This window comes from Panthera uncia (assembly GCF_023721935.1).
Source record: "Panthera uncia isolate 11264 chromosome C1 unlocalized genomic scaffold, Puncia_PCG_1.0 HiC_scaffold_3, whole genome shotgun sequence".
NCBI lineage: Eukaryota > Metazoa > Chordata > Mammalia > Carnivora > Felidae > Panthera > Panthera uncia.
The window spans coordinates 10,578,834-10,591,615 of NW_026057584.1; positions in this window are offsets into that span (position 1 = coordinate 10,578,834).

Sequence of the window (12,782 nt, forward strand, 5' to 3'; positions counted from 1 at the left end):
GAAACCAATTTGACAGTAAATTTCATATATTAAAAAATTAAAAAAAAAAAAAAAAAGAAAAAAAAAGAAATGGTGGGACTCCTGGTAAGTTACTCGGTGTATTAGTTTCCTGTGGCTCCTGTAACAAATGACCACAAACTGGGTGACTTAAAACAACAGAAATTTATTCTCTTACTGTTCTGGAGGTCAAAAGCCCCATATCAGGGCCTCAGCAGGGCCACACTCCCTCTGGAGGCTCTAAGGAAGAATCTGTTCCTTGACGCTTTCAGCTTCCGGTGGCCATTGGCTCTCCTTGGCTATGGCTGTATCACTTCAAGGCCAGCATCTTCAAATCTCTCTCTGGCCCATCTGTCACATTATAGTCTGCTCTGGGGGTGGTCAGATCTCACCCCACCTGGCTCCTATAAGGGCCTCCCCGAATACCCATCTTGAGTTAAGATGTCCCCATCTTGAGTTAAGATCCTTGACTTAATTATATCTGCAAAGACTTTATCTGGAATATCCACAGGTTCTAAGGATTAGGATCCGATTTCTTTAGGGGCTGCCATTCAGCCCACTATACTAAGTCTCTCCACGTTTCTGTTTCCTTATCTGAAAAACAGAGATAAGAATACCAAACATGCAGGGGGCAGGTTTTGCGGGTTAAATTAGAAACATATAAATATGAGCTCACAGGTATTTACAAACAAATTCAGCGCAGCCAATAAATAGAGCTTAAAGAAGACTGCAATTTAACCCTATAAAGCTTTGTGAGTTATGAACATATCTTAACTCTCTGCAACTCTTAAATCCATACAGATATAACTAATCTTATATTCAGTTTGATTTTGTCTAGTACACAGCCTTTCAACTTTTTCCTGGATGCTTTGCTTGTATGTCTCCAAAATTCGAAATTAATAGTAAAATGTGATTTTACATGTTGTCCTTGTTATAAGGAGTACTTTGCCTGGAAGAGGAGATAAATATATAAGATGATGGACACTGTATTTTTTTAAGTTCATTTATTTATTTTAGAGAGAGAGAGCACAAGCGAGGAAGGGGCAGAGAGAGAGAGAGAGAGAGAGAGAGAGAGAATCCAAAGCAGGCTCCAGGCTCTGAGCTGTCAGTGAAGAGCCCGACACAAGGCTCGAACCCATGATCCATGAGATCATGACTTGAGCCAAAGTAGGACGCTTAACTGACAGGGCCACCCAGGTGCCCCTGGACACTGTATTTTTTTTTTAATGAATCACATGTGATGGAGGAAAAGAGAAGGCGATTATTAATTCTGCCTGGGTCTTCCCAGAGGAGAGGGCTACTGAGCTGGACCTACATCTGGCCACTAGTGCCCACATTTCCTTTAAGCCATGCTTTGCCCATCTTAGCTACCTCCACTACAGGGAAATCTTGATCATGTGGACATCATCTTTTAAAATTTTCATCTGGACACCAAAAGCCAAGTAACTAGATCCAAAGTCTTTCAAATGGGTTTGATTGTTTCATCATGAAATTTCCCTTGTTTTGTTGTCCATAGATCACTTCTTCTGAGATGTTGGTTTCTCTGCTCTGGACGAGAGTGTCGGACAAGGCTTCTCGTATTTTGTGATCAAAGCCAGCACAGTCTGGGCAGACATGGGGTAGGAAAACATCAGTGCGTCTACCAGGGAACCGCATTAATGCTGCTTATTTTGACTTTGTTCACAATGACCTAACGTGTGTCCCTGATTTCTTTAGGGGCTGCTATTCAGAAGGTGGAGAATATGCCGGTCCAGGGATTCCCTGGGGCTGACCAGAGATGACAGAACTACCAACAGACCCAACCACACCAGCGTGTGAGCCCCAAATCTGGCATCTTCTTTCCCGTATACGCATTTTCCATGCTGTGCTCCACGCTACTAGGATAAAAGTCTAGAAAACTCTGGATTATTTGTAGCTTCCTAACATGCCCCTTCCTTCCTTCATTAATGTTACACTTTACCATCAGAATTCCTGAAACAGTGATCAAAACCCTCTTTCTCAGACACTTGCTTGCACTGTAGTATCGTGCAATCTGAATTATTCTACTGATATTACCAAACTGAAATCAATCCAGGGAAACCACCAAATTTAAGGGCCTTTCATAAATCTTTAGTATTAATCTGTCATGTTTTCCAGTTCCTAACCCCTACTTTGTTCCCTCACACTCCTCATTCCTCACTCCCGTTTTCCATGCCTCCAGCACTCTTCTAATTCTATCCTTTGGTCTTTCGCTTTTTTTTTTTTTTAGTTCTTAATCCCCCCCTTCTGGAACATTCCTTCTGTTGTGACTTTGGTATTCTCTTTTTATCTCTTATTACACTCTACCCTTCATACCTACTCTGTGGTTTCAACCATATAGCCATTTTGGCTTTAGGCTCACATCTCTCAGCCATGGAGTCCTTTGGTAAAAGGGAAGTTGACAAAGGAGAAAGAGATCTGTAGCCCTGCTCCTTTCTTACACACGCAGGCACCCCTACACCTCTTTGCTTGTGTGTCCTGTTCAAACCACCAACTCAGCATGCTTAAAACAAAGCCCATTATCTTGACCTTCAAACCAGTTCTTTCCCTTCCTTTATGCCTATTAATGCCACAGGATATCAACCTCTCAGTTAACCTACTTTAATACCTTTCATTCATCCGTAATTTTTCCTTCCACTTTTAGTCAATTATAAAAATCTATAGAACCTGTGCCCACATGGCCATTCATCAAATGACCAAATCTACTTTTCCAGGCTTCTTTTCTACCGCTTAGAGAGAAAACCCTTTATTTATGTTGTCTTTTTAAAAAAATGTTATTTACTGAGAGAGAGTGAGCGCTCACACATACACACACCAGTATGAGCAGGGGAGGGGGGAGTGAGAGAGAATCCCAAGCAGGTTCCACACTGTCAGCCCAGAGCCCAATGTAGGGTGCGATCTCATGAACTGTGAGTTCACGAGCTGACCCAAAACCAAGTGTTAGACCCTTAACCAGCTGAGCCACCCATGCACCCCCTATCTCAAGTCCTACACCGTCAAAGTGCATATATTACTTTATTTATTTAAAAAACGAAAGAAGGTGATGTTTCCATATTCCAAATTACCAAATGTGCTTTGGAAAGATTAACTTACTTGCCCAATGCCACACCTCCTGTACGTAATGTAGCAGGAGAAGGATCCAGGTAATTTCATGCCAAATATCCTGCTTTTTAACAACACAAAATGATCCTTTCTAGAGGTTTTCCAAGCTGCAGTCTTGCTCCTCAGTATCCCATTACAAACATTCAAGCAAATATACTCCCAAGCCAAAACAAAGACTGTTGTGAGCCTCTTTTGGAATCATTCCCACATTCTATCATTTCCATGCAAAATGTTCTTCTCACAAAATCCCAGGTGAACTGACAACTGCTTCACGCTGTCTTTTCTCGCCGGAAGAACCACTTCCTGTTGAGTATCTATGGATCTCAGTTTAGACTGCTTTCCAGGCACGTAAGACACAAGACAGGTGTTGGAGTTCTCTGAGCCCTTAACTCCATTCCTGGAGCATTCGAGTTCCACTCTTGTATCTCTTCATTTCTCACAGAAAAGAAATACCTATTTTGGAGGTTTGAGCACAGCTTGACCCCATGTACAATACATCTTTGCAGAGCGAATCATTATGTGCTGGGCTTTGGGGCTTCTTGTTGAAACCGTTTGAAAGTTTACATTTTTAATGGCATGATTCGGACACACAAAAGGTATAAAATGATAGAATGCATCCTTTTCAGGACACTGGCTGGCTTAGAAAGTCAATATTACTGATCTAAGTTTCTTGTGTGTTCCCTATTCATCTACCTCAGTTTTGAATTTAATGTGTCTCAGCCTCATTCACTCAGTTTTTACTTTTCCTTCTAATTTATGATTCCTCAAACATTACAAATAACCTCCCTGCAAAAGCAAATTCACGAGGAAGCAGAAGAAATGGGTGATACGTTTCTCTAAGGCTCACTGAATCTCTTAGATCGGCAGTTGGATTTCCCTTAGGATATGCTGGACTCATATTCAATTGAGGAATAAGGCTAATGTTTATTTTTGATCTAGAAAAACGTATATGGTCAGCATCTCAGTTCCCTAGAGGGAAAACAGGAAAATTTATGTAGTACCAGCTGTTCCAGAGAGCCTGAGAAGGCTCATGTGTCTGTCCCTCACTAATATCTTTTATCCAAAAATGAAGTATCAGTTATAATTTTTTCCTCTATAAGAAAAAACATTTTACAATTATATATGTAATATACATATAATATATATACAAATATATATATATTATATATATTTAAATATGAGAACAATTTTCATGTAACTTAGACACTACTTTCAAAATTGCTTAGGGTAGGGGCACCTGGGGGGCTCACTCAGTTAAGCATCTGACTTTTGACTTCAGGTCAGGTCATGATCTCACAGTTCGAGTTCGAGCTCGAGCCCCCCATCAGGCTTTGCACTGATGGCATGGAGCCTGCTTGGGATTCTCTGTCTCTCCCTCTCCTCTCATTCTCTCTCTCTCTCTCTCTCTCTCTTTCTCAAAGTAAGTAGATTTTAAAAACTTGAACAAATAAATATAAAAATTACTTATCGTAATATTAAGGAATTTTGTGGCATATACAATATCACATAATGTGAGAGATTTTTGGATTGAGGTTTTATTTAGGTTATTATTTTTATGTATCCCCCTTTAATTTAAAATATTTTTATTTATTTTAAAAGAATATTTTTATAGAATAATAAAATGAATATCCATAAACTCGCCAGTCAACTTAAGAACTAAACTGTTACTAACATATATTATATATGTTATATATATCAAGCTGTGACACTTTCCATATTCTCCTTTATCTGTTGAGGTTTTCTATTAGCTTGTTTTTGTTTTTTATAGTTTAATCATATTTATATGTATCCCAAAAGACCATATTGTGAATTTTTGCTGGTTTTGAATTTTATAGAAATACCATACTGTAGGAAGTCAGCTACAACTTTCTTTTGTCACAAAATGTTGTAGCCATAGTTCAACTTTAATTGCTCTGTAATATTCCATTTTTTATATAAGAACTCATTGACTTATTCTCCTCTCTACATGTTTTGATTTCCATAGTTTTCCATTACAATAAATATTTTTTAATGTTTATTCCGTTAATGTTATTCCATTACAATAAATATTTTTTTAATGTTTATATTTTTAATGTTATTTTGAGAGAGAGATGGAGAGACAGAGCGTGACGGGGGGAGGGGCAGAGAGAGAGGGAGACACAGAATCGGAAGCAGGTTCCAAGCTCTGAGCAGTCAGCTCAGAGCCTGATGCGGGACTCGAACTCATGAACCATGAGATCATGACCTGAGCCGAAGTCAGCTGCTTAACCGACTGAGCCACCCAGGTGCCCCTATGGTACAATAAATATTTCTATAAAGATCCTTGCACATGTCTCTAGGTACACATAAGTGAAAGTGTTTCTACTTGTTACTTGTCTTTTCTGGACATTTTTTGAAATGCATTGTGTATTTTTGGTTCTAAATCTTAGTTACTTTTAGGCATTACAGATAACTGCTCCCAGTTTATGGACTATCTTTTCACCTTCTTTATGATGTCCTTGGATAAATGGGAGTTCTTAATTTTAACATTTAGGGGCGCCTGGGTGGCTCAGTTGGTTGAGCATCCGACTTCGGCTCAGGTCATGATCTCACGGTTCTCTAAGGCTCACTGAATCTCTTAGATCTGCAGTTGGATTTCCCTTAGGATATGCTGGACTCATATTCAGTTGAGGAATCAGGCTCTGTGCTGACAGCTCGGAGCCTGGAGCCTGCTTCGGATTCTGTGTCTTCCTCTCTCTCTGCCCCTCCCCTGCTCATGCTCTGTCTCTCTCTCTGTCAAAAATAAATGAACATTAAAAAAAACTTAATGTAATAACATTTATCAGATTATTATTTCATGCCCCCATCATAAATATTCTTCTAATTTTCTTCTAAGAGTTTTGAAATTTGCCTTTCATTTCTAAGTATTACGTGCAGAATTATTTTCTATGGTGTAAGAATATAATTTCGTATTTTCAAGATTCTTAGTATTTATTGAATTTCTATTTTTTCCCATTACTCTCTAGTTCCACCTCAGTTTTACATCAGTTTTTTATATTTCCTGGTCCTTTGACCCCCTCCTACTTTTCTGATGACTCCTAATGGTCTTTCATTGTTTATTTAGTTCACCACTTAACTGCTGGTATTTGATTAGTTTTAACCAGCAAAACTGGGGGCGTCTGGGTGGTTTAGTTGGTTAAGCATCTGACTCTTGGTTTTGGCTTAGGTCATGATCTCATAGTTTGTGAGTTCAAGCCCTACCTCGGGCTCTGCACTGGCAGCACAGAGCTTGCTTGGGATTGATTCTCTGTCTCCCTCTTTCTGCCCCTCCCCTGCTCTCTCTCTCTCTCTCTTTCTCAACAATTAATGCATAAACTTAAAAAAAAAGCAAAACCAACCATTTCATACGGTTCAAAATAAATAGAATCCCTACAACATTCCTTCCAATGTCTTCAGTATTGATTCACAAATATAGAATTCTCTCCTAATATTATTCCATAGCTTTAAGCCTAAATTTTCATCTCTTTGCTACAGGCTATGTATACAGGTTCCCTGCTGGCACCTCAAATACGTGTGCAGGCTTTAATGCACCACCCCCCTGCCCCCAGTGTCCTTTTCTCTTTTGTCATTCAGGCTTAGCTAAAGTATTTGTCTTCTTTTTTTCTCAGACTGATCTGTACCAGGACTTAACTTTTCTACCCAGGCAAACTCTCAGTTTTAGGATCATTCCTGACTCCTCCCAATTTACAACTGATGCCATGTCCCATTGAGTTTGTATTACAGATCCATCCATCCTTCATATTCCTTTTGAAACTGCCCCAGTTCAATCCCTTCTATCTTATAATACCTGGTTCTAATTATGTGCTCCTTAAAAGTATAGAGAGATAGAGTCAAGCAGATGGCGATCAAAATATCAGTTGCTACAAGGAATCTGCTTTTCATATGACCAAGGAAGTTTTTACCAGACTGGTAATAACCCAAATGCTACAGGTTATAACCATAAACCTAGAAAGGACACGAGGGATAAAAAAAACCTACTTACTTGTAAGTACTAGACAGGGGGTGCCTGGGTGGCTCAGTCAGTTAAGCACCTGACTTCAGCCCAGGTCATGATCTCACGGTTCATGGGTTTGAGCCCTGCGTCGGGCTCTGTGCTGACAGAGCCTGGACCTGTTTCAGATTCTGTGTCTCTGTCTCTCTCTGTCCGTCTTCCATTCACTCTCTGTCTCTCTCTCTTTTTCTCTCTCATAAATAAACATTTTAAAAAAGTACTGGACAGTGCACAAAAGTAGGCAAATTCCATGGAGAATCGACATTTGAAAGGAGGGAGCAGCATGGGATGTGTTTCTCATGTTATGGCTTTACTATTAGCATGGAAGCAGCTGCAACCAGGGACATGTGGCATGAAAGACTTTTCTAAAACAAAAGCTTTGATTTTTTTTTTTTTTTATTGGAAAAACCAGAGGATAGAGTTCAGGGCTACACACAACAACTACTGGTGAATGAGGTAGAGATACCAGCAGGCAGCAAGCCAAGGAGAGGGAGGGAGCCTCAAATTTGGTTTATAAACTCTAGCGAGAGCTGTGGGTGTGATCTATGAATGGCGCATACATGAAGAAGATTCAAAGCGATCCAGCTCAGAACTGAGTTGTGAACATCTACTTAACTAACTGCCACGGGATTTGCCTTCGACTTCAGCAGAGTGAATTTCCTTATTAAACAAACAAGGCGAAGATCAATACTCCTGAAGATGATAACAAAATTCATTTCCTAGATAGGATTCCAAGGTATTTGACATACTAAGAGCCAGGAAAATGTGAGCCATTGTCAAGGGGAAAACCAATTAACAGAAGCAACTCCAAAATCATCCAATGCTGGGATGAGCATCTGAATGTTTTACAGCAGCTATTAAAGTTATGCTCGGTGAGTGAAAAGAAAAACAGGGGTATGATGCCTAAAAGGAGAAAATCCTCAGTAGAAAAACAGACAAAAAGAAACAGATGGAAATTCTGGAACTGAAAAATAACGTACCAGTCATTAGAAATGTACCAGGTAGGCTTATTAGCAGGATGGAATCAAAGGAGAAAAGATAAAGCAAACCTGAAGTTGGGCTAATAGAAATGATCAGATTTGAAGACTACAGAAAAAAAAAAGATTGAAAAGAAAAAAGTGGACAGATCCTCACAGCCCTATGGGACAATGTCGAGATCTAACATACATGTATAATTGAAGTTCCAGAAGGAGAGGAGAGAAAACGGCACCAAAATTATTTAAAAATATAAAGGCCCGACTTTTTCCATATTTGGTGAACATAATAAGTGTACAGATTTAAAGAATTCCATAAACCCAAAGCAAGATAAAGAAAATCGGGCTAAGCGTGTACTATTCAAATTGCTAAAAAGCAATGATAAAGAAAATATCGTGCAAGAAGCCAGAGAAAAATGACCCAGTACATACGGAACAGCTTTTCAAACGAATGTTGACTTGGCACAAAAACTATGATACTGACATAGTGTGGAACGTATCTTTGTGTGTGGAAAGAACAACCCGTCAGCTCAAAATTCTATATAGAGCAAAAACATCTTTCACTAATGACGTTGGAATGAAAACATTTTTAGATAAAGCAAAACTAGTTCTGGCAAAACTAGTAAAACTAGTAAAACCAGCAGACACACGGTATAAGACACGCTAAAGCCAATTCTCTGGGATGAAAGAAATTGCTACCAAATGGGTAATCGGATATTCTGGAAAAGTGAATACCAGCCAAGATGTAAAATTATGGCTAAATATAAAAGGCTACTTTTCCTTTTGATTTCTTTAAAGTACATGATCCTAAAAGTGAAAACCGTGATATTGTTATATAGGGTTTTAGTGGTATACCTGTTAATATATATGATGAACATAATAGGAAGGATATAGGCACATATGGGCTGAGACTTGTGTAAGATTTCTACATTTAACGTGAAATGGTATCATATTAAGTTTAAGTTGACTCTGAAAAACGAAGGATTAAACATCAAAAAAATAATGCAAGATACCATAAATGAAGAGCACACTTCTAGAAATATTCAAATAATTTAAAAGGGAAAACGAGTCAAAGAACAAAGAATAGAGAAACAGGGGGAGACACAGAAAACAACTAATACAATAGTAGACCTGTATCCAACCTTGCCAAAAATTACAATAATTGCAATGGTCAAAGCATTATGAATCAAAGACAAGAAATGTCATAACGATATGCTGCCTATAGAAACACACTTCAAACACAGATAGTTGCAAAGGAAATGAATGACAAAAGAGGTAGCAGGCAAATAGCCTGAGAAGGCTGACTTGGCCACATTGATATCAGATAAAACAGACTTAAAGAAAAGTTAATCATAATGATGAAAAAGTTTAATTCCCCAGGAATATACAATAATCATAAATAAGGGTGAATCTAGCAACAGTGCTCCAAAAGAATATTGTTAGAAGGTGGAGAAGGGTGGGGCGCCTGATTGGCTCAGTCGGTTAAACGTCCGACTTCAGCTCAGGTCATGATCTCACGGTTCATGAGTTCGAGCTCTGCGTCCGGCTCTGGGCTGACAGCTCAGAGCCTGGAGCCCGCTTCGGATTCTGTGTCTCCCTCTGTCTGCCCCTCCTCTGCTTGCACTCTGTCTCTCGCATTGTCTCAAAAACAAATAAACATTAAAAAAAAAAGAAGAAGAAAGAAAGAAGGTGGAGAAGGGTCAGTAAATTATCCTCCAGACTGAGAGGTCACTTTAAGACCAAAAATCAAAGCAAACCACTCCATACCATTTCCACAGAGAATTTCTTCAGGGCAACTTACTGACCTTGGGGAATGAGATGAAGGCACAATCCAAGCACTAAGCAGCTACTCTCCACCCAGTCCAGACTCGACTCACAGCTTTTACAGAGCTAGGGGCATTGCAATAAAGTCACAGGGTAGTTATCTAAAGTGACACGATCTGTGTCACTAAGTAGTGGCAGGATCTCTACTAGTTGGCTGAAGTGGGGCCCTCTGCGTGCCACTGTAGGGAAGATCAGAATAGCCTTCCTGCATTCCCACTGGGACTTACGTTAATCTCCACAGCACTGGAACATAGCCCCAAGGGAGGTCATTGCAGGGCACGGACAAGATGGAGGGCCAAAGGGGCACCTGGGTGGCTCGGTCAGTTAAGTGCAAGACCTCAGCTCAGGTCAGGATCTCACGGTTCGTAGGTTCGAGCCCCACGTCGGGCTCTGTGCTGACAGTTCAGAGCCTGCGACCTGTTTCAGATTCTGTCTATGGATGTCTCTGCCCCTCCCCTGCTTGTGCTCTGTCTCTCTGTCTCTGAAATAAATAAACATTAGAAAAAAATTTTTTTAAAAAAGATGAAGGGCCAAAGATAGAGTCAGTGTTGTCAGCACTCCTACAAATACGAAGCAAAAATGGACATAATTCTACAGGGAAATAAACTTGATGAGAGATTTTAACTGTCCTATCTTGACAACGGATAGAACAATATTGGCAATATTAGGGAAAAAGTAAGGTAATCTAGCCAACACTATCCACTGCCTTACTATTGGTATTTATACACCAACAATTAGAGAGTACACACTTTTTAAAATGTGCTTCATAAGTTCACCACAATAGACCATATGCTTAACCATAAAACAGGCTTCAATAATTGAGAATAACTGAAATTACACACCTTAATTAGAAATGCATAATAAGAAGATATTTAGGGACACAATACACAGGTTTAACAATATAAATGGGTCACAGAAGAAGTCACAAAGGAAGGTAGAAAATATTTCTAAGTGAATGATTGTGTATATACATTTCAACATTTGTGGGATATAACTAGCTAAATAGAGGGATATATGCAGTTTTATGTGCCCTTATTTGAAAAAAAAGAAAAGAAAATCAATCTTAAGAGTCCGACAAAAAAATTACAAGCAAATTAAAAGGAAATACTAACAATAGTAATAATAGCAAGAAAAAAATCAATGAAATAGAAATGAGGAAAATGATTGAGAAAGTGATCAAAGTAAAATGTTGTTTCTATTAAAAATTCCAGAAACTTGGTCAACCCCAACCAGACTGACAAAAGAAAAAGGACAAAGAACAAAAACTAGTAACATTGAGAGTGAAAGAGGGATTGTTAACTACAGATCCTACAGGTATTGAAATGATAATGATATAGTATTATAAATAGCTTCATGTCTTAGAAATCTTGGGGAAAAATGAATAAATTCCTTGAGAATATCATTTATCAAAACTGGCATATGATTAAAAAATCTAACTATCTCTACATCTATTAAATAAATTGAACTCATTATCATAAACTGCTACACAAATAAAATTACAGACTGAAATGGCTTCACTAGTGAATTCTATCAAATATTTGAGAAAGAAATTAATCTCATTCAGAAATTAGAGGCAGAAGAAATGCTTTCCAAATCATTTTATAAAATTACCATAACAGTCACACCAAAACCTGACAGTCACTATGGATATCCATTAAAATATCCCTCATAAACATAGATATATGTTAAAAGTATAATATTTCACAACCAAGTTGAATTTTCTCCATATGTAATGTAGGCATTAATCAATGTAAGTTACCATATTAACAGAACAACAGCAACATAAACCATTTGATTGTATCAATTCGTGTAGAAAAACTATTCAAGACTCAATCATGATAAATACACTCAGCAAACATAGAATACAAAGGAAAACTATGAAAAATCTATAGTTAGCATCATGCGTAATGATGAAATATTGAATGTTTCCTCCTAAAATTTAGGGACAAAGCAAGGATATATACTCCCACTACTTCTATTTAAAATTGTAAGAATAATGTAGCCAGTAAAAAAAAAAAAAAAAAAAAAAAAGGAGAAAGAAAAACAGAAAGAAAGAAAGAAGAAAAAAAATAAAGAAGTAAAATTTTCTCTATATGCAGATGACTTCATTGTTTATGTGTAAAATTCTAAAGCATCTATAAAATACAGAAACTAATAAAGCAATTTACCATGGTTTTATGATGTACAAAAAGAATTTAATGTTAAAAAATCAATTGCATGTTTGTATATTAGCAACAAACATATGGAAATAAAATAAACCGATTATTGTACAATAGTATTAAAATATTAAATCCTTAACATTATATTTAATCAAGGACACACAAAAAGTCTACACCGTAAACTAAAAACAAACTTCTAGGAAAAATTCAAGAAGACATAAATAAATACAGAGATAAACTATGGTCATGGGTTGGAAGGCTTGATATTTTCAAGATACTCTTTCTAACCATAGTGATATATAGAATCAACACAACTACAACCATTAATTTAGTAGATTAAATTTTGGTATAGGTAGACATGCAAATTCTGAAATTTATATGGAAAACCAGAGAACACAGATGTCCCAAACATCAATCATATCTAAAAGAGTGAATTTAAACATTAAATACTTAAAAAGATGATAACTAAGAAAGTGTGATATGGGCATATGTATTGACAAATTGATCAATAGAAGAGCATAGACTTATAGTCTGTACAACTATTTGATTTTCAGTAGAAGTGCCAAGGGAAGAAAAAAAAGCACTTTTTAGCAAGTGATGCTGGAATAATTGGATATCCACATGGAGAAAAGTAAAGTCCTACTTTCTACCACACAAAAAAGCAATTAGAGATGGAATACTGACCTCCATGTAAACGCT